Genomic DNA, 20,257 nt, shown 5'->3' with positions numbered 1-20,257 from the left:
ATTACAGAGACAAAGTTTGGAGCTGTGACGAAAGGATGGACCATCTAGAGACTGCCATATCCGGGGATCCATCCCATAATCAGCTTCCAAATGCTGACACCATTGCATACACTAGCAAGATTTTGCTAAAAGGACTCAGATATGGCTGTCTCTTCAGAGACTATGCAGGGGCCACACAGAAGTGGATGCTCACAGTCAGCTATTGGATGGATCACAGGGCCCCCAATGGAGGAGCTAGGGAAAGTACTCAAGGAGCTGAAGAGATCTGCAATCCTATAGGTGGAACAACAATATGAACTAACCAGTACCCCCCCATCCCCACCCCGGAGATCGTGTCTCTAGCTGCATATGTAGCAGAAGATGGCCTAGTTGGCCATCAGTGGAAAGAGAGGCCCATTGTTCGTGCAAACTTTATATGCCTCGGTACAGTGGAACGCCAGGGCCAAGAGTGGGAGTGGGTGGGTAGGGGAGTGGGTGGGTGAGCGTGTGGGGGACTTTTGGGATAGCATTGGAAATGTAATTGAAATAAATACCCAATAAAAATATGAAAGAAAAAGAAAAATGCAGAGTGAAATATCTTACTCTGAAATAACCTATTTACATGGTAAAACTGTTCAAAGCAAGCAGTGGACGTATGTGTGTGTGCCTTTATATGTTTGAGTAAATTATTTCCCCCAAACGATGGAAATGTAGCAAATTTAAGCATTGACCTTGAGCGAGCTTTCTCTAAGCATCTCAGCAAGTAATTTTTGGAAGCCATACAGCTGTGATTTGCCACTTGATTCTGAAGACCTGTCAAGTATAGACAACTTCTGTGTTTTCAAAGAAGTTTACTTGGGGAAAAGAAAGCCACTAACATTAAGGAAGTTCATATGAATATACTCAGTTCCTATATTTTCTGTACATTTCAAGTATTAGAATTTTTGTTTGTTTGTTCGTTTGTAAGCCTGTATGGGTGAAGGTGTATGTATCTGTATATGTATTTGCAGAGGCCAGATGTTGAGGCTTAGTAACTTTTTCTATGATTATATGCAATATTTTTACTTTTTGGTGACATTCGCTCACTGAACCTGAAGCTTACGATGTTGGCAAAATTTGCTGACCAGGCTCCAAAATGCTAGGTTACAGATGTGTGCCACTGTATCTACTTTTATGTGGATGCTGGAGAACTGAACTCAAGTCTTTATGCTTTCGGTACAAGAAATTTACACACTGTGCCACCTCCATAGCTCTGAGTTCTTTGTATTTTCTCCAGTGGCATATATTTAATTTACATACTCTGTGAAAGCATGAAAGTCAAACAATAGCCTGGCATTTATACATTGAGTATTACATTGTTTATCTGTACCAGTACTTCTAGCAACATCTCTGCAATCTGGCTGGATGAGAATGATTTTTGTGTCTTCATTTTAGGAGTAAAGCAACTGTGTCTTGGTGATGCTGAATGACTTCCACAAAAGGTCACATAATCAGAAAAATGACAGAGGTCAGAGTGGAACTTGCATCTTGCTTTCTCCAAAGTCAACATTCTTTCCATCATAGTCTATGTTCTCGAACAGATCTCATACTCCAATGTTCTGAACCTTATGCAGTAACAATAGACGTTAACTCATGCCAGAAGAGACTGCACTAGTACGTTTATTAAATTAGAAAAAAACCAAACAAATGAACAACACAAGGGATTTAAAATGCAGTGGTTTCTGTTAGGCTGTCTCACACTTCACTTCTTTGTATAGAATCGTGAGTAAAATAAAACTTTTCTGAATTTTAATGGGAGATTTCATCCCTTGGATTTTAATTACTGTATTTTTCATTACCCGATCATTCTCCTGTATTTTAATAATCATCAGCCTTCAGTTACTTATACCAGTGTGTGTATCAATAATTGGCTTTGTCTTATCAATGAATTGATGTATTGAATATCTTTTCTCCAAAGGAGACATTAAGAACATTTTCTGAAATCTAATGACATCAGTGAATCTTTGAAATTCAAAAATCTGTCTACGAAATTTTAATCTGTAAAGGGTGCATTTTACTTCACTCCAGGGAGAAATCCTAATATTGCTTTATTATTATTTGTGTGGTTGTTTCTTTTGAGTCCGAAGATTCAAGTAATGCTTCAGAAAATATGAGAAGCTAAATGCCACATTTACAATTGTTTTGGAAAGGCCTAACCTTTATTAAAGTAACTGGGTAAATACAATTCAAAAGGGTTTACCTCTCTTGTAAATTAAATGGTATGTTTGTAGACTGAAAGGTCAATTTTTTTTTTCTCAGCAGAGTCTGATTTTTAAAAACTGTCACTCTTTCCTCTGCGAGAAAAATCATGAAGGCTAATTTGTTGTACATATATGATAAATAAGCCAAGACTCTGTTCATCCAGGTTCAGGCTCAGTTTACTTGTGTGGCAGGAGAAACCCTTTCTGTGATGAACTGTCAATGTCGACGTTCTGAAGACAGATGTGAAAAAACGTTGGGCTAAAATATTTGGTTTTCTACCCTTGAAGAGCCGGACCCATATTCTGGGCTATGCATGTCAATCACTCTTTGCCTGTCACTTTGGGTTTCTCAAATCATTTTGTTTCTTGCTGCAGAAAATATTATTTCCATTTTTTTCATTAAAGAGAAAAATCACCTTTTGCTTTTCATTATCAAAGAAATTCATTAAAAAAACAGAATGTGTCTTAGTTTTTCTATGTCCTCCTCAGCCCTTCTGATGCATACTCCACCCCACTACACAATGACAGAGTCCTCTTGCTGGCTTTGGATGGAGATCCTTGTTTTGAATCTGGTACTCAGTTTTCAAATCCTCTTGCTAGTTGGAACAACATGATGAACTAACCAGTACCCCGGAGCTCTTGTCTCTAGCTGCATATGTATCGAAAGATGGCCTAGTCGGCCATCACTGGAAAGAGAGGCCCATTGGACACGCAAACTTTATATGCCCCAATACAGGGGAATGCCAGGGCCAAAAGAATGGGAATGGGTGGGTAGGGAAGTGTGGGGGGGTATGGGGGAGTTTTGGGATAGCATTGGAAATGTAATTGAGGAAAATACGTAATAAAAAAAAGGAAAGAAATGCATGACAGAACCATGCCTTGAGACCCCTGCTTTCAGAAAAGCTTTCCTTGATCAAGCAAGTGTAGTAGAGAGCTAGACTTGAACATGATTCATTCCCAAATTTTAAAGATTCCTGCTAGTTTCTCACAGATCAAAAAGTAGCTATGAATTAAATGCTAGAATTACATATGGAATACTACCAGTAGATATGCATTGTTATGTAAATGCTAAATTAAAAGAGTAGTACACACTTAATTCAACTAAGGTATTTGAACAATTATTTCTTTCAATATCCTTTGTTTTTGTCAGTGTAGGAGTTCAACTCAGTTCAACATGTTAATTAAGCACTTATGTGATAGTCTTGTGCTCAAGATTTAGAGAAACAGGAATAAGGTACCAGCTGTCCTTTCTTCTTTTCTTCTTAATTCAGTTTCCCTGGCCAATACAGCTTTTTCTTCCCTCTTCCCTCCCAACTCGCTCCTTCCCTTCCTCCCTCTCTCCCTCTCTCCTCTGCTCTCCTATCCTCCCTTTCTCTCCTTTTGTTCTTCCTTCAATCCAGCAAAATTCACAAAAACCCATGATTTTGAAACTTAGCTTGGAAGAATACTGATATTGTTACCTCTTGTGCTTGTAAGCCCAAGCACAGGTAAGCATGTACAAGGTTCTTATCCCAGTACTACAGATCATTAAAAGTCAAAAGTATAATGGATAAATTCATCTCCCTGGACCCTTAATTTTTTTTAATGTGTATCATTATACTTTTCTTTTTTCTTTTTATTAATCATTCCATTCCTTTACATCTCAAATGACATCCCACTTCCTGGTTACCCCTCCACAAACCCCTCACCCCACGTCTGTTCTCTCTCCTCTCTCTTTGCCTCTATGAAGGTGCTCCCCCACCCACTCTCTCCTGCCTCACTGTTCCAGCATCCATCCCCCCCCCCCCCAGGCTGGGGCATCAAGTCTCCACTGGACCAAAGGTCTCCCCTCCCATTGCTGTTAGGCATGACCATCCTCTGGAGCCATGGACCCCTCCCTATATACCCCTTGGTTAGTGGTCTAGTCCCTGGGAGCACTGGGTGGTCCAGCTAGCCAATGTGTGTTCTTCCTATGAGGTTCCAATCCCCCTCAGCTCCTTCAGTCCTTCTGCCAACTCCCCCACCAGGGTTCCTAAGCTCAGTCTGATAGTTGGCTCCAAGAATCCACATCTGCATTGGTCAGTTGCTGGCCAGACCTCCCAAGGAACAGACACACCAGGTTCCTCTCAGCAAGCTCCTCTGAACCCCAGGGACAGTGTCAGGTTTGGTGTCTGCAGACAGGATTGATCCATCCCTAGGTGGGGCCATTCCCGGATGTGGGCCCTTGATTTTTAACAGTACTTATCTTGTCCTGTTGGCCACCAGTGCTTGGTTTCAGGTACCTCACAATTTAGCCTCATATCATGTTTGTTGCAGCTGCGTTGGTATTCGTTTAACTGAACTATCATTGTTATTTTGCAATGGCACTGTGCTAGGCCCTCAAGGCAATACAGCAATGAATAAGATCTCTCTGCCCTCCAGGTTCTCCCAGTCTTGGCAAGGAGAAGACAATTATGCAAGTGATTACCATAAGGCAGAGTGTAAGAAATGCCACACCAGGAATGAATAAAATGCTATGGTGATGTGGAGGTGGGAGAGAATTCATGGAGCCAGATATTTCTGAAAAGGATCCCTGGGGGTGCTGCATTTGAGATGGGCTTTGGGAAGCCAGTATGATTCAATAAACAGAGATGCACAGAGGGCCTGTCTAAGCACAAGGAGTAAGAACAAAAGCCTGAGATGGAAACACACAGAGAATGTTTGTCTGCAATGCAGGGTTCCTGAAGGGAGTGGTGGAAGAAAGGCCTGCAAAGAGAATTTGGAATCAGTGTGGGGAAGATTTCACATGCCAAGCTCAAGAGATTGTGGTTAATTTTGTAGTTACTGTAGGGGTGATGTTAAATATTTTTAAAGCATTTATTTATTTAACAGACTTACATGATCAAACAGCTTCTGCAGGAAATACTCCTAATGGTTTGTGTAAAGGAGACTGCAAGAGGAAAGCCAAAGCGTAAGTAATCAGATGTGCCCGACTAGATTGCAGTAGAAATGCAAGTTTATCAGTGAATATCGAGAAGCACAAAGGAAAAATCCTGCCTGCAGCTTCATCAGTCAGCCTTACACAGTATTTACATTTTAATATATCCTTTGCACTTATTTTTCTTCTATGTGTGCATGATATCTGGTGCATATTTTTGTTGTTCTGCTTCCTGATATATCAAAAACAATAATCCAGGCCAGTGAAGTGCAGACAAAACCCCATTTTGAAAAGGTAAATTGTACTGCTTTTGACAACTAACAGCAAACAGTTTACAGTGTCATAAAGTTGTGGCCCTGCTAAGTATGCTTTAGCAAACACAAAACTTACTTTTAATCAGGGTACCAAATATGTAATTATTAGTTTTGCTATAATACATAATTTTGAAAGTAAAGTTAAATATAATACTATTATATTTCTTCCAGTCTTGTTTTACCAAGATTTCAAAAATAATATAGTATTAATCCCCAATTTCATTGTCTCGGTTTAAAGAATTCCCAATTAGTGTATTTCAAATCAAGGATTTTTTTTTCAGAATTATCAACTTTATTTGAAAGTTAATTTGAACTTATTGTATTTATTTTTCTGTTTGTTGTTCTGTTTGTTGGTCACTGAACTGACCTTTATCTGCCCACTTCCTTGTTATTGTTTTCACTTTGCTTATTTGGAGATTATGAAATTCTTAACATAATAGCCCACATTAAAAAAAAAAAAACAACTATTTATCGGAAAAAATGTAATTGTTGAGGAAACCCAGACACTCATTCCTATAGCTATCCTCCCCTTTTTTTAATAGTAAAAACTTCCCCAAAGTTTTATTATTTAACTGACAGGTTATAAAAATTATGTTTCTACCTCATTTTTTTTTTTGATTACTAATCTCTTAGATTTATGTCTGGATCTCTCTTCCTTCCCAGTCATGGCAGAGCTTGGATTGTATAAATTAGTGTCTTATCTGTCATGGACTTTCAACTAACATGATGTTTCAGTGCTGCATTCTTGGTGTGGCTTGTTGGCAGCCTTCACTGGTCCCTCATCTGCTTTATAGTCCTGTATTTCATGAGCAGGTTCTTGTAGATGGTACTATAAACTGGATAGTAATGGCTCATAGGACTAGATAGAGGCTATTATACATCTATCCCAGAGTGCTAATGCCTAAAATTAGGCACAGAATTTGTAAACTGTAATGAAATGGAAAGAAATGACTTTCAGATGTATTTTTGGCTCTGTGCTATGCAATCGGAACCATAATTTATCAAGAAACCTTGCCCTTCATGAGTAAATGCTGCACTCTTTAACTAGGCTATTGAATTGTGTGTGTAAATCTCAGTGTCCCTTAAGTATTATTAATGTCACAAAGCTGGGATGCTCTAATTACCAATATTTTCTCTCTTCTTCAATTATTTGGCCTTTCTGGGCTGTCTCTGTGACTTCAGTACATTAGTGCCTGACCCAGTCTCGGACCTGTAGCCTTTGCCTCATAATAGAGTGCATTTTTTTTTTTTTTGTTTAAAGAGGTAGTCAGAATGCATTTAGAACACTTCCCTTAAATGACAGGGTTGAGAAAATGAAGCCATTTCTACTGAAAAGGTCACTGAAAGGTCTATAAATCATTGGCAGGAAAACCCTTTACCAGGATTCAAAGAAAGCACATTTCTGAACATAGGAATTTACAAAGATAGAAGGCACACAAATCTGTGATTGACTTAGCATGCCTCAAGATTCATTAGCACTGTACAAAGGGAATTACTTCAAAGTTCTTCGAATGGGAAACATTTCTCAGGATGTAAACATTTATTACTTACAGATTGTTGCTTGTTTGGCAATCACAGGTAACTAGAAAAAGAGTATAAATTACCTTACCTGTGAAAGGTGTATCAATATAAGACATCTTATTTGTACAATTGCTGTATCAGTGGTACATAGGGCACACATGTTTGACCCAGAACTCCAGCACTCAGGAAGCAGAGGCAGGGAGAACTCTATGAGTTCCATCCAGGTTAGCAGGGATACGAGACCCTGCTTCAAAAAGTGACTATAAAAATACACCAATCAAGAAATCAGAAAGCCACTGAATTTCCATTTCTTGAGCATTTCCTTTCCAGAACCTATATACATTTCATCTAATTATCACTATCTATGATTAAGAAACTAGTTTCACAGATGAAACCTGTCAGGTTCAGGCTGCAAGTAAGTGGCTACTCTGATTCTAGTTCATTTCTGCTTTCAAGGAAAGTACTCTATACATTATCAACAAAATGAATTTAAGAGATCTCATTGAGTATCCATTCTTTTCTCAGATATGTAATTAATGCATCCAAAAGAGACACATTTGTGTATAAATTAGGTTCTATGTTCTTCAAGTTCATACAATACGGGAGATAAGCAGCCATCTCTTTAATCAACATGAGAATTTTCTTTAATAGAGAGTGTCTGTCATCTGCTAGGTCTAGAAGTCAATCAGAGTTTTGAATTATTTGTTTTTCTCTTGGGATTTAAATTCACTTCTGTTATGTGACCAATTATATATGACTATTATATATTATATATGATCATGTATAAATTCAAGTTTTTCAGTTTCTTGAGATTTCCAGTTAATGCACGTTCTTTAAAATAATGTGGTATATCAGAAGGGAAGTAGGCTTTAGAAATCAAACAAGACTAACATCTATTCCACAACTAGCTCTGTAGACCAGGCTAGCATTGAAGTCAGAGATCTACCTGCCTCCCCTTGCTGGAATAAAGGCCTGTGTCACCACTGCCTGGATTAAAAAATGCTCCCTTTAAAAAGGCTAGCATGAGGTGGAAATTTTAGCCATCAGAATTAAGATAGTCCTAATTATTATAAAGTTTTATCAGGCTATGTCTATAATGTGAAATTACACCATTTTAAACTACACGGTGTAGAACTCAATGGATCAGGGCATATATTAAGAATATCCTTTCTCTTTCTTAAATAGTCTGTGACCAAGACAAGGCTACTGTTTAATTCCAACCATACTTTTTAGTTTCTCTGTGTGACTTAGACTTTTGAAGTAGGGGGTCTTTAACCAAGGATCAGAAGTTGGGTTCTAGCAAATTTTCTCCCTGATCTTGTCTCAAAAGCTGTAGACATTTCAATGAATCTTCATTAGTAGCCAAGCTTTAATATTGGCCTTTGTCTCTAGACAAGAGTTGCCTTGAAAAAGTCTGTCCATGTCCACTTCAGTCCAGAGCACTGAGGAGATTGTGTATATATACACACACACACATATGTATATGTGTATATACACACACACACACATCCCAGGATCTGGGGAACATATCATTCAGTACTAAATCACTACTGATGAGCTTCTGTAGCCACACACTTGAGTGAACCTATCCCTTATTCATTCCTCATGAGTTTGTACCAAATTTTATTAATTTTGGATACTCTCCCATAAGTTAATGTCACCAGAGTAACACATGCAAGGAAATCATGTATTTTCTCTAATTAAAACCTTTAGCTACCTTAACTTACTCAGAGAAAAATTATTACTCATAATGCTCTTCATAAATTGATATATGTATACTTCTCAATGTTTCTAGAATGGTCTTTCACCCTTTTCATCCCATGAACTCTAGCTTATCACTTAAAACAGCTTTAGCTCCCTGAAAGGAAGTCAAGGACTGGCACACATAACATTCATATTCTCTGTCTTTCTTCATTTATTTGCATTCACTTTATACTTACCACTATCAGCCTGCAACACAGCCATGTCTGACTTCTCTGTCCTCTTTCTTACAACAAGAATTCCTTGTAGGACCTCATCTTACTTATTTGTGTTTCTAGCACCCATTACAGTTTATGGAACTGTGGTATGATATGAATTTAGTACATATTTTGTCTAAATTTTAGTATATAGTAATAGAACTCTAAGGATTTTTCTAGAAGAACTAATGAATAGAAGCATTGTAAATTAAGATTTTATAGTATAGAGGAATTTTAATCCAGCAACATGACTGCTTTAGTAAGGGATCACATCCAAAGACCTTATAGGTCTGTGTGATCTGGCTGGAATACAGACATGGGTAAACCCAGGAGACAGAGGCATGCAGGTCTCTGAGTTTAGTCACTTCTGTTGATTTACTGAGATGAGAGGCAGTGCAGTGGAGCAGAATTTGCATCAGTTCAGTTTGTGGAGTTCAGAGGCAGATTTTACAGGGAAGATTTTTACAGAAACAAGTTGCAGAGAGAACAAGCTAGGCACAGATGACCACAGAATGAGCTAGAGAATGAAGATCCAGAATTTAGAACAGATTGCCAGAGTTAGAGACCAAGCAGAGCAATTCAGTTAGAAGCCGAGAGAAGCAAGCTTGACAGTCAGCTAGGAGAGGAGTTTGAGCCAGAACACTTGAGTTGAACCGGCCAGCCAGAGTTCACAAAGAGCTAGAAAAGGATGAGCTTAGTCAGCAGTAAGTCTTCAGGATAACAACTAATTATATCAGGCAAATAATAGATACTTTTACATTATAGTAAATAAAAATATGCCAGTGATGTTGAAAAATATGAGATAGAATTTTAGTTTGTTCATTGGTATAATAATTGTATCATAGTGGCATCAGTATGGAATTAGATTGGCTGTATTGAATAATTCAAAGCCAAAAATCAGGTTAAAGCTATAATAATTTAATACTTTTTTCTGTTTCTTTTATTATACTTTAAATTTTTAAAATTATCATTTCTGTATTTTGAAACTGGGAGGCTATATTGCACTAGCTAGCCTCAAACTCCTAGCAGTCTTCCTATCTGAGCCTCCCAAAGATTGGAATTATAATTGGATGACACGATACCTTGCCTCGGTTTTAATAGTTTTTTGTTTGTTTTACGTTTGGTAGTTGTTAGTGTCTCTTTCTTATTGTTACAAGCTTTTATCAATGGATAAAATAACATATACTATTCACCCCCTATTTCTCCTTTCTAACTGCCTCTCATATCCCTTCCATCCCCCCATAATTGCGCATCTTTATTTTTTGGTGTGTTTCATTTCATTTGAGTGTGATAACCTACTGAGTCCAATTAGTGCTGGGTATATATGTCAGAGTGTGGAGTCACCCACTAAATCAAGAGTAACCTATGAGTGGCCACACATTCAGAATAGAATGACTTTCATTTTTTTAATCAACTATTTCCTGCCATAGCTCTTCTGTAAGGAGTAGAGCCTGGAGTTCATTTCCCATCCTGGAATTTGAAGGATGGGTATACCCATCCTGGAATTTGAAGGATTGGAAATAAATAATGTGAAGTTTACTATTTCTTAAAATATGCATTAAGAATATATATTCAATTAATTATATTGTGACAACTGAGTAGAAAGGAAACTGAACAAAACATACCTTTCATAGTATTATCAAAGAGTTGTAGATAGATCAACATTCTAAGTTTAAAATGTAAATGAAACACTTTAAAGGTAGTATAACCAAGGTTAAGAATGTCTGAATTCAAATTCTGGTACTTAGAGATGATATCTGTGTAATCTTTGGCACATCATTTAATGTTTTCATGCCTTTTATTCTTCATCTATGAAATGAAGATTATAAAATTGCTTTGAGGATTAAGTGAATTAAGTGAATTAGAGCATGTAAAGTAGTAAGAAAAGTGTCTCTCAAATAGTAAGTACCATATAAATATTTTACATTATTGATATTGCTAGAAAAATTTAGGTAAGACTTTACATTTTCTTAGGGTCAGAAAAGGTTACCAAAGAAGGATAAAGAACAGGCTTGAGTGGGGACAGAGTATATATTTGTTTACATAGAGTATATATTTGTTTACATAGAAGATAGGTCAATATATTAGATTACATAAAAATTACCTACTTTTGCATGAAGTATATCTTATTCAGTCTGGAGTGCTAATATAAAATGTCATAAACTTGATTGCTTATAAATAACAAGACTGTATTTTTCATAGACCTGAAAAATAGAAGCCCAAGATCAACCAAGTGGCATACTGAGAACTTGGTGAGGGTCTTTCTTATCATAAAGAGCTTAATTTCTGGCTTATCTAAGATGACTTCTTGTCTTGCTCTTACATAGTAGAAAGGGGTGATTCCTTCAGGGGCTTGGTTAACAGGGGATTAATCACATTTATGATTCCTGTGACTTCATGATGTAATTATTCCTAAAGACCCCATCTTCTAATACTATCACTTTATGTATTAAGCTTCTAACATATGAACTTTGGGTGAGCACAACCACTATGACTGCTTTGACTTCACTCTTTCTTTTGGGTCATTGCTTCCACCTCTTTCCATCTGAATGGCCTTCTTTAATGTTCCAATTTAAAGTGCATATTTCTTCCATTTTTCCAACACATAATTCCTATTATCCTTCCAAGTTTGCAATAATAATTATATAGATTTAACAAAGCTGACTTATTCATCTTCCTTTGCCAATGTACTTGGCATACAATAAGCATTTTATACATTTTGCTAAATTGGACTTTACATGATAAAGTTGTGATTAGTGAGTGGATTAGTCAGACTTTCATTGGTGTGACAAAATACCCAGTGTAAACAACTTGAAAGGAGAAAACAATTTCTTTTGCCATCTTGTCTCAGTGATTTTGATCTAGAGGCAGCTGGCTTCATTTCTTTGAGCCTGCGGTAAGTAGCACAGTCTCAGCGAAGAGGGTCTTTTGGAGTGAAAATGCCTATTTCTTGTCCACTGTTAAATAGAAAAACAGGCAGAAAAGGATTATAACTAAGGTTATCCTTTCCTTTTCCAGGGGATGCCCCCAGTGATAAACTTTCTCCATCTGTACCCTTCCTCCTATTTTTCTATTGCCTACCAATAATACCATTCAATTAAGCATATATCCAGGGATTGATCCATTGACCTCACAATGATTGCATCTGAAATGGAAGACTAAGTCTTTGGGCCTTATTTTTTGTAACTAAATCATAACAAGGAGTATGTGTGCTAGAGTGAACTAGCCTACACTTTGCTTTTCTGTATAGGTAGCTGTATTTGTGGTTTTTCAATTTGAAGAGAATTAGAATTACTTGAGAAAGTGCATCCATAAGACTTGCTTGTAGACAAATATGTGGGGAATATTTTCTTGATTAATGATTTTTGTGGGAGTGTCTTACTCACTGTCGGTGATGCCATCCTTGGGCATGCAGTCTTTGGTTGCATAAGAATGCAGGCTGAGCAATACTTAATAGTACACTAGTAGGCATAATTTATCCATTAGTTTGCTTCAGTTCTTGTTTCCAGGTTACTGATTTGAGTTCCTGCCCTGACTTGCACCAGTGAGTGTGGCCTGAAAGTCGTAAGAAAAAAAATCCTTTCTTTCCTGATTTGCTTTGTTGTGGTACTTTATCACAGCAATATATGGAATATAGACATGTCCTTAGTGCACAGCTTTAATCCCAAACAATGAAGGAAAAGTTAGCTTGTAAAAGAAAGTAGCCATGTTTGAAAATGATGTCTAATTGAGTGGCAGACAGAGAGATGAATCAGAGAAAGATATGACAGAATAGGATATTCTCAACTCTCACAAGAAGAGAATGGAAAGAGAATTGTCTTAGAGAACAGTGCAGAGAGAGGAAAGGAGAAAGAACAGATTTACCATGAACAGTTGTAAAGAAACAGGACACAGATAGAGAATAAGGTAAGCACATGTGAAGACAGAATGATCAAGAGAATGAGAATGAGCCAGAATATTAGAATAGATTGCTAGAGTTAGTTTGAGGCCAATCAGAGCAAGTCAGTTAGAGGCCAAGAGTAGCCAGATTGAACCATTCAGCTTGGAGAGGAGTTTTGAGCCTCAAGAGCTGATTGAACCAGCCAGAATCCAGAAAGGTATAGAAAAGGTGAACTTATTCAGCAGTAAGTCTCAGATGCTGAAAACATTCTAGGGCTTATGTGGAGGAGAGACACTTCCAGGGCTAAGCCTAGGTTATCAGATGGAGGCAGTAAGCTTCTGAGAAGACAATTGTATCAGTCAACTAAAGTTAGTTTTACACACAGGGAGTGAGGCAGAATGCTCAGGGTCCTGCACAAGTCTGCACCAATAAGGCTCCAGAGCTGAAAGAGGAAGTGGGCATATGCTCACATTCCTAACCCAGAAGCAATCTCTAATTGATCATCACTTGCACATGAAAAGTTATTTGCCTCAAGGAAGTCTCACTGTGGAAATAAACTACTCTTAAGGACAGGCTGCCTGCCCAGTACTGTATGGCCAACAGAAAACAAACTCAAGGATATTTTTGGAGGTTCATAGTCCCTAGCCTCATAATGTTGTGTCAGGGGTTTTCCTAAAAAAACAAAACAAAACAAAACAACAAAACACCTCACATGTCCTTTATTATCACTTCCACTCTATTGTTGTTATGGGTATTCTGGGGTGTATGGAAGAGTGGGTCTCTGTTACACACACCTTCTCTTGGGCTTTTTTCTTCTTGGATTTCCCAATTCCAATGTGTTAGTTTTTAGTTTTTGTTTTATGGAAGGGGAATAGGGGAGCACTATTAGGTTTGGGGAGAGATAGGAAAGAGGCCCAGAAGGTCTGAAGAATGAATGGAAATTGTCAGCTGCAGGGTACTGTGTAGGAGTAGGGCAATCCCTAGCAAGTGACCTTAGCTGAGATGCCTAACAGTAGAGACATGAAATCTGAAGAGGCCACCTCCAGTAGCCAGGCAGTACCCCTAGTGGAGGGATGAGGACGCCAATCCACTCACAAATCTTTTGACCAAAATTTTGTCCTGTTGAAAAGAAATGTAGGGACAAAGATGGAGGAAGAGACTGAGGGAATGGCAAACCAATAACTGGTCCAACTTGAGACCTAACCCATGGGCAAGTACCAATCCTTGACACTATTAATGATACTCTGTTATGTTTACAGACAGGAACCTAGCATAACTATCCCCTAAGAGGCTCTACCAAGCAGCTGATGGAAACAGATGCAGATACCCACAACCAAACATTGAATGGAGGCGGAAGACCCTTATGGAAGAGTTTGGGGAGGAATTAAAGGCCCTGAAGAAGATAGGAAGCCCAATAGTGCCATCTAAGAGGACCCATGGTAGCAGAGCTCTCAGAGACTGATCCACCAACCAAAGAGCATATACTGGCTGGAGTGAGGCCTTTGGCATATGCATGTATATAACAGATGATCAGCTCAGTCTCCATTGCTGCCTTGTCTGGCTTCAGTGGGAGAGGGATACACAGAGACTTGCACCTGGATGGGAGACTATTGGGGAGGAGCACCCTCTCAGAAGCAAAGGAGAGGGGAGATGAGGGAAGGAATATGTAGGGGGGCAAAAGGGAAGGCAGCAGCAGCATTTGGAATGTAACAAAGTAAATTAACTAATTAAAAAGCAAATTAAAAATGAATAAAATTGTACACCACCACACCTGGCTTACAGGAAGTCTGATGGTAAATAGCCTCTCATATAAATGGCTGTATAAACACAATCAGAACAATGGCAATATCAATAGACATGCTAATTGTTTGCCCTTCTTTTGTTTTATATCCTGACTACAGTTTCCCCTCCCTTCTCTCTTCAGCCCCCTTCCTACCTCCTCTGTTCCTCCTTCCCCTGAATTCATTCTTCTCTTTTTCTCCAGAAAGTGTAGCCTCTCTTGTATATCAGCCAGCCATGGCATAACAAGTTGCAGTATGACTAGGCCCCTCCTCATAGACAAAGACAATAGGCAACTATTGATTACTGGGAGGAGACTTATTTTTTCCCAGGCGTGAATTCCCTTTTTAGTTGTCCAGTGCAGAGTGATTAGTATTGAAACGATACATACACCACCAACAAAAACAGATGCAACAGGTTGTATGTACATATATTTATGCATGCACATACATAAACACACACACACTTACACACACATATTTAACAATAAAAGAAAGATAGATCTTCAGTTAGATGAAGGGTAGCTACTAGGAAGGGCTGGCGAGAGGAAAGAGAGGGAGTAAAGTAATATAATTCTATTTCAATTAAAAGCATCACAACTGCTTTTCAAAAAAAGAGCGGTGAAAGCTTTTTTTTTTTTTAAAGGCTGCTTGCATGCAAGTGAACATGTATGCATCCATTTTCTTATGTGCTCATGACTGTGTATGTGACTTGACTAGATATTTGAAGTTTTTGACTTAACTCTCCTATAGGCTGTAACCTGGACTGGCTAGTGGAAATAAACACATACATTTTGATTTTGATTTTTGTTTTTTGGTCAGGTAGTTTATCACAGCAACAAAAGTCAGAGTAAAATAGATATGCTAATACAGGTCCTTCCATGGAAGGGTACACTAGGAAGGATGAAGAACCCCTACTTTCCCAGCAACAGGATTGATGCATTTCTCTTTCCCTTTTAAGCTATAGTCTATATTTATATATGTATTGAAAAAATAAAGAAATATTATTTATAATCTTATGCTTCCTTTCACCATAAGAATGAGTTGGGTCTCAAAATGGTGAAGAGATCCAGTATTTTATTAATTTAAATAGATGATGAATTTTGATGATACTGACTATCAAGATCAATTTAAATATAGCAACAATTATATTGATCAGACAAAAATGAATATAGAAGATTTGGTAAAGATTATGCCATGTATTCTGATTTGATGAATAGAAACCTTGAGTACTTGACTGTCATTATGTATTTTCACCCCAAGGAAAACCGAACCACATAAAATGCTGCCGAGAAACATAACTCAGGATAAAACATGTCATTTCCAGTCTGATCTAGATTGATATGGAAAGCCTGCATGGTTAAGTCCCATGAAGGCCAACAAGACTATACAACATGTGAAGACTGGCTGACTATTCTTGTTATATATACCCAGCCTAGAGTGTCAAGTATTTAGTTTTAAACTACATTTCAATAATGAGTGAGAAATGTAAATGAGTTAAGAAATTAAAATGTATTATACATACATTTAAAATTTTTAAATGAAATATATTTATTTATGTGTTGGGGGTGACATATATGGAGGTCAGAGGACAACTTCTGGAAACCATTCTCTTCTATTATATAACCTCATAAAATAGAACTCAGGTAATTATACTTGGCAGTCAGTGCCTCTACTTGCTGAGCAATCTTGCCAGCCTGTGTATGAGTATTTTTTGAGAAATATTTTTAATCTATTTTCCCATTACAATTTCATGAAGAAAACAACAGTGTGGTTGTTGCCTTAAAAGAAAAAAGATCTCAAATATGTTAAATAACTTTCTTAAGGTTATAACTAGTAATTGGCCGTGTAGTGGCTTCTACTTAGGCTTTCTGACCACATTAGGCATCCCTTGGTGTGGGGAATGCTCAGGGCAAATGGGGCTAAAATTGCTAATGTGGCAGTTATTTCAGGCACTGTTTTCTCTCCATATTCTGACACCCTCAGATTAGCATGTGGGAAGTACTACTTCCTCCTTTCACTAGCAAGTTCCATCTTTGCCATTCTTTCTTTCCTTCTCCCTTCTGGTAATTTCTGCACCAGCAGAACATAGTCAGCTTTACAAGTCATAGCATCAGAGGTCCAAAAAAGGGAACTGGTGAAAGAGAGGTTGTTAAAGGGAGAGAAATAGAAGATTTAAAACCACACATGCTCTGTTGAGCAGCTGTTTAGATCATGTAATGACCACCATCTTTCTTTAGATTCCTCTTTTCCAAGATGGGAAAGGTTTCCCACAACAACCAATATGGTTATTGCAGTATGAGTTTATTGATGCTAGTTAAGTTGCAATTTGCTTCTAGGTATGCATGGATTTTTTTTTTAAATCACCAGATCTACAGACAGAATTTCCTATTTAATAGAGGGCGATTAATTTGAACAATAAATAGTTTAGGCTTGAGAAATAGTTAATGAATGAAACAGGTAATGACTTGAAGAAATTCCAATTCACTTTCTTAGCTCATTTGAGAAGTTATTGTATCTATAAAACAAGAGCAAGCTGTCATTGCAAAGAGCTACTGAGAGATAAAACTGATCTCTCAGCCTCTATCTATGCTCTGTTAAACTAGTGGGATTTCATAAGGCTTTTTTTATTCATCCTTAGTTTTGGTTAAACCCCACCTACCTTCTTTTATTATGCCTACATTCCCACTCAAACCTTAGCTCCTAGTATTCTCTCCCTGTTTTTGCAAGTCACAAATATTCTACTGTCATCTCTACTATTTATATTTTAAAAATTAGATAGGAATATCACAGGTTTTCAAGTACTCTTTTCTTTTTTTTTTTTTATATATTTTTATTACATATTTTCCTCAATTACATTTCCAATACTATCCCAAAAGTCCCCCATAGCGCCCCCCACTTCCCTACCCACCCATTCCCATTCTTTTGGCCCTGGCATTCCCCTATATTGGGGCATATAAAGTTTGCAAGTCCAATGGGCCTCTCTTTCCATTGATGGCCGACTAGGCCATCTTTCGATACATATGCAGCTAGAGACAAGAGCTCCAGGGTTCTGGTTAGTACATCATGTTGTTCCAACAATAGGGTTGCAGATCCCTTTAGCTCCTTGGGTACTTTCTCTAGCTTCTCCATTGGGAGCCCTGTGATACATCCAATAGCTGACTGTGAACATCCACTCCTGTGTTTGCTAGGCCCGGGCTTTTCAAGCGTGCTTCATTTTGGGTAAGTTTTCCTGGGGCCTCTCATTTCCCTATCCCCATCACTGTACTACTTTGGTGAGCACTTCTGCGTACAACACACTACTGCTCTCCTTTCACTTTAGGCATATTCTAGTAGTCCCCTTTTCTAGTTGCCGAGTGTTTACCTGTACTCCATGTTAAACAGACAATGCAGAAGAAGATTTGAAGCTAGGAACCTTCCATTAGAGAGAAAATTCTGCGTTTGAATGAACTCACTCATTATAATTGTTTCCCTCAATTCCATCTATTTACCTTCAAATCTCATGATTTCAATTTTGTTCACAGTTTAGTATTATTCCATTTTATGTATGTACTACTGTTTCTATTATATACTCATCAGTTAATTGACATCTAGGTTGATTTGATTTTGTAGTTATTGTTGAAAGATAGGCAATGAACATGGATGTCTGAGTATCTTTGTAGTGACATATGAAGTCTTTTAAGCATATATTCAGGAGTATATGCTTAAAAGTATACTGGATCAAATGCTGGATCTATACCTACTTTCTGTAAGAAACCTCTAGACTCATTACGAAAGCAGCTGCAGTAGTCTACCCTCCTACTAACAGCGTCTAAGAGTTCCCATTTCCTTTCATATACACTAAAATGTGTAGTCATTCCTAATAATGGCCCTTCTGACTGGGGTGAGAGATATCTCAATTTAACAACTTCAGTCTGCATTTTCCTGGTGGTTAAAGATGTTGAACATATCTTAAAGTATTTAATAGTTATTTGCACTTATTGCTTTGAGAGATTTCTATTAAGTTCCATAGTCTTTTCTTTGATTTTTTTTTTTTTTGGTGTTCTGTTTCTGTAGTAGTTTGTATATCTATGTACTAACATTCTGTGTGCTTCCTCTTCATTTCAGTGACTGTTTCTCTTGCTGTATAGATTTTTATTTTCATAAGCTCACATTTATCGATTGTTAGTCTTGTTTCTTGTGATGCTGGAGTCTATTCAGGATGTCCTTATCTGTGCCTATACATTGGAGAGTACTCAATACTTGTTGCTCAGGCAATTTCACAGTATTATCTGAAAAGATGGCTCCCTTTACTTCTTTTCTCCTGTATATTCCTTTTATTTTATTTTTTCATATAGATCTATCTGGCTTTCAGCACTGTAATGAATAGGAGTGCACACCCTGCTTTTTCTCCAGTCTTAGTGCAAATGCTTTGAGTTATTTTTTTCCATTCAGCAAAATGTTAGCTTGGCCTTTGTCATATACAGCTTTTATATGTTGATGTGGTAGTTTGAATATGCCTGGCTCATAGTGGTACTACTAAGTGGTGTGGTGTTGCTGGAGGAAGGGTGTCACTATAGGGCTAGGCTTGACAACTCTCCTCTGAGCTTTCTGGGAGACAGTCTTACCTGGCTGCAGTCAGATGAAGATGTCGCTCTATCTCTTAGCTCCTTGTAAGAGCTGCCAGTGTCATGTCTGCCTGAACACTGCCATGCTTCTATCATGATGATAATGGACTGAACCTCTGAACTTGTAAGCCAGCTGTGATGGTTTGCATATGCTTGGCCCAGGGAGTGGCAGTATTAGAAGGTGTGTCCCTGTTGGAGTAGGTGTGTCACTGTGGGTATGAGAATTAAGACCCTCATCCTATCTGCCTGGAAGCCAGTATTAAGCTAGTAGCTTTCAGATGAAGATGTAGAACTCTCAGCTCCTCCCGCACCATGCTGGCCTGAGTACTGCCATGTTCCCAGCTTGATGCTAATGGACTGAACCTCTGAACCTGTAAGTCAGCCCCAATTAAAGGTTATCCTTATAAGAGTTGCCTTGGTCATGGTGTTTGTTCATAACAGTAAAATCCTAAGACACCAGCCCCAATTAAATGTTGTCCTTTATAAAAGTTGTCTTGGTCATTTTGTCTATCCACAGAAATGAAACCCAAACAGTTGTGCTATATTCCCTACATCCCTAAATTCTTCATGACTTTTTTTTAATTATGAATTTCAGTTAAGTGATAAATTATATTTATTGATTTATGCATGTTTTGCCATTGCTTCGCTGGAAGGAAACTAAAATGATTTAGACTAATGATATTTTTATGTGATCTGGAATTGGATTTTCTAGTGTTTTTTACTAAGAATTTTTATATCTATGTTCATCAGGAATATTGGATTATAATTCTTTCCCTCTCTATGGTTGGGTTCTTATTTGTTTTGGTATCAGGGCAATACTGGCTTCATAGAAAGCACTTGGAATACTTCCTTCTTCTTTCTCAAAGTTTTTTTTTTTTTGGTTGGAAGACTAGGATTTTTCAATCCAATTTTGTTTATTTTTAATCATAATTTCTGTTTTAAGTTATTTTTTAAAAAATAAAGCTTCTATATGACTAAAATAATATAATCAGTAAAGAGTAATATATAACAATTAAAACCTAGGAAAACATATCTGCAACATATAAGATGGGCAAAGGAGCAAATTTTTTTTTTTTTTTTTTTT

This window comes from Mus caroli, chromosome X (assembly GCF_900094665.2).
Source record: "Mus caroli chromosome X, CAROLI_EIJ_v1.1, whole genome shotgun sequence".
NCBI classification, from domain to species: domain Eukaryota; kingdom Metazoa; phylum Chordata; class Mammalia; order Rodentia; family Muridae; genus Mus; species Mus caroli.
Note: the sequence above shows the minus strand (reverse complement) of the source record.